This window comes from Mastomys coucha, unplaced genomic scaffold, assembly GCF_008632895.1.
Source record: "Mastomys coucha isolate ucsf_1 unplaced genomic scaffold, UCSF_Mcou_1 pScaffold23, whole genome shotgun sequence".
NCBI classification, from domain to species: Eukaryota; Metazoa; Chordata; class Mammalia; order Rodentia; family Muridae; genus Mastomys; species Mastomys coucha.
The window spans coordinates 7110735-7114396 of NW_022196906.1; the positions used below are offsets into that span (position 1 = coordinate 7110735).

At 39.0% G+C, this 3662-nt stretch overlaps 1 long non-coding RNA gene across 1 annotated transcript; it reads right to left on the reverse strand.

Moving 5' to 3' along the window:
* Positions 1–425: 425 nt before the first annotated feature.
* LOC116073302 lies at positions 426–2021 on the reverse strand. The gene is made up of 2 exons (XR_004111760.1): positions 1966–2021; positions 426–1052 (listed from the first exon to the last, which is right to left on the reverse strand). It is a non-coding gene; the product is annotated as an uncharacterized LOC116073302 (long non-coding RNA).
* Positions 2022–3662: the final 1641 nt, after the last annotated feature.

Sequence of the window (3662 nt, forward strand, 5' to 3'; positions counted from 1 at the left end):
ACTTCCAGGTCAATTTTAGCCAGATTTCTCCAAGCCTTGTGTCTGGAGTGTATAGTGTCTACCAATTAAGAATGTGCAAGATTGAACTACCTTGAGACTTCATAACCCAATCAGAATGGTTAAAACTAAGAAAACAACTGACAAATTATTCTAGCATGGACACAGGGAGAGAAGAACTCTCATTCATTGTTGTTGGGATCCTAAGAGACATTAATTGTACCTTACTAGAAAAAGCACACAGTCATGCATCTGTAACCGGAAAACATCCAAAGAATTGTCCTCACGAGTACAGAGCTCCTTATGCTGACATAAAGCTAACCAAAGTCAGTTAGCTCTATTACCTCATTAATGGTCTCCACAAATCACATTTATAGTCTACCATATATCCAGTATGATACTACAAAATGCCATTTACAAAGACAAATCCTGACTCCCTTACATTATAGCATAGCATTCCAGAAATTTGGGAGATTAATTTTTATTTGTGATGTAATGAATGCAAGCAAAATTCTGAAAGCCACTTGGCCAATAGTTGACTCTTCCAGCAGTGGGAAAGCCTGCACAAGGCCTGATTTTTTTATTGCTGATAGAGCCAGAGCTGTAAAGGATTTCAGCATGGCAGTGGTTACCTGGATATTAAGAGAAAACTACAGATGGGAGTGAATACTTTGCTCTGTATCTATTTGGAGAAAAAGTGGAAGCCTTCTGGTTTCCTTTGATTGTCCATTAATTTTTCATAATAGAGCCATGTGTGGGAATGAGCTGACAGACTCATTCAGAAAACACGGAGGTGCATTTTTCTCTTCCGCAAAGGAGCGAAGCAGAGTTCTGCATGTGCTCTGCTTGATGGTGCTGGTTCCCCGCTGATCTTCATTGCTGTTTGAGGAAGGGTGGGTGTTTTGCCATTCTCAGGAGCAGTGGTGGGACCAGTTGGAGCTCTTTTATGGATATCACAGTATCTGATGTCAGGAAGAATCCATACTGTGCTGAAGCCCCACAACTACTCATGCACCACTAATACTTGTATTGCAGTGTAAAACTCACAGTGAAATCTAAATGATACAATAAAACAAGAATTTAGTTGTCTTTTTGGGAAAAACCATTCCCAACTTAGGTTTCCTGGATCTCTCTAAGGAAGACATTTTTAACAGCTCATTCAGACTCATCTAAGTTAGGGATTTCCTGTCTTAACAATTTTCTGTGGAACCAAATTAAATTTCATCTAAACTAGTCCCTGTACTTGACAGATAAAAAGCCTCTGTCTATGGAGAATTATAGTGACTTGATATGTACTTATAACTTAACCTGAGAGTATACCCTCTGACTAAGCTCTTTAACAGAGTACAAAGAAACAACTCAGTTCTGGGAGCTCACAAGAACATGAAATGTCAACCTGAGAGGAAGAATGAGTTTGGCAAAGCCAAATATTCCAGTGAATAGTTGACACTTCCACTTTGTTTATATTTAGGTACCTAATGCTGGCACCAGATAAGCTGCAGATAATTAAGATCTAAAATTGAAGAATCAAAGCAAACTGACACAAGTACCCCTTCAGGATCATTTTAAGGGCTGCCTTTAATGGCACCCAGGCATCAGTGCCCTAATAATGACTAAGACTCAGCCTCACCTCAGGAACAAGGCAGAGCAAAATACCTATAAATCTCACAAAGAACTAAGAGGACATCTTGCATTAGTTTTACAAATTCTTCATTAACTTCCCCCAAATTCTGTATGCTGTGAAACCCTGATGTAAGGAAGTAATTGTAAGAATAAAATGAGATTTCTTTATTACCACCTATGCAAGTGGGATTTGAGAGCTAAATTCAAGTTAATTTTTAAAATAATAATTATGTTTCTGTATTTTTTTTCTCATGTTCTGAAGAATTTTTTACTTGCCGACCATTAAGATCTCACTCAAGACTAATAGAAATCTTCTCACCAATTTCTGTGTCATTATCTACTCACTAATCAAAATTCAAAGAGTTGAGCCTCTCAGTTCTTCAAAATGAAGCTCAAATCCTGTTGGAAAACATAAAGCAGACAGATGAATAATGTTGACAAGCACTTTAATTGTAAGACAAATACACTAAGAACCATTTAAATAAGGTTTCACAAAAGGGAAAGACAAAAGCATATGATAGAGGATTGTTTTCAAGTCCTATTTCTTAAGCTCTGATCTTCTCAGAGAGAATATTTTCTTGCCGGATGATGAGGAGAAGGAAGAAGAGAAGAACAAAGAAGAGGAGGGGGTACTTGGCAGCAAAAAAAAAAAAAAGGCATGGGGATACTGCTACATTCAAAATGTGAATATAAACACAGATGAGTATATTTTATGACAGTATTTTTTCCATTTTATTATATATTTCTTATTTACATTTAAAATTTTATCCCTTTTCCTCATTTCCCATCCAAAAACCCCCTATGCCCTCCACCCTCACCCTGCTCTCTAATCCACTCATTATCACTTCCTTGTCCTCGCATTGTCCAACACTGGAGCATCAAGCCTTTATAAGACTAAAGAAATTCTCCTCTCTTTGATGTCCCACAAGGACATCCTAAGCTACATATGCAGCTGGAGCCATCTGTCCCACCATGTATATACTTTGGCTGGTAGTTTAGTCCCTAGGAGCTCTAAGGGTACTGGTTGGTTCATATTGTTGTTCCTCCTATATGGCTGCAAACCACTAGAGCTCCTTGGGTCCTTTCTCTAGCTTATCCTTTGGGGACCCTGTGCTCAGTCCAATGAATGACTGTGAGCATCCACTTCTGTATTTGACAGGCACTGCCAGACCCTCTCAGGAGACAGCTATATCAGGATCCTGTCAGCAAGCACTTGTTAGCATCTACAATAGTGTCTGGGTTTGGTAACTATGTAGGATGGATCCCCAGGTGGGACAGGCACTAGATGGTCTATCCTTCAGTTTCTGCTCCAGTCTGTCTCTGTATCTCCTCCCCTGGGTATTTTGATGCCATTCCTAAGAAGAACCAAAGTAACCACACTGTGGTCTTCCTTCTTGAGCTTCATGTGGCTTGTGAATTGTATTTTGGGTATTCCAAACTCCTGGGCTAATATCCAATTATTAGTGAATGCATACAATGTGTGTTCTTTTGTGATTGGGTTACCTCACTCAGGATGATCTTCTCCAGATCCATCCATTTCCTCAAGAATTTCATAAATTCATTGTTTTTAATAGCTGAGTAGTACTACATTGTGTAAATGTAACACATTTACTGTATCCATTCCTTTGTTGAAGGACATCTGGGTTGTTTCCAGTTTCTGGCTATTATAAATAAGGCTGCTATAAACATAGTAGAGCATGTCACCTTAGTACATGTTGGAGTGTCTTCTGAGAATATGCCCAGGAGTGATATAGCTGGGTCCTCAGGAAATACTATGTCCAATTTTATGAGGAACTGCCAAACTGAATTCCAGAGTGTTTGTACCAGCTTGCAATCCCACCACCAACAATGAAAGAGTGTTTCTCTTTCTCCGCATCCTCACCAGCATCTGCTGTCACCTGAGTTTTTTATTTTAGCCATTCTGACTGGTGTGAGGTGGAATCTCAAGGTTGTTTTGATTTACATTTCCCTGATGACTAAGGATGTTGAACATTTCTTTAGATGCTTCTCAGCCATTTGGTATTCCTCAGTTGGAAAGTTTT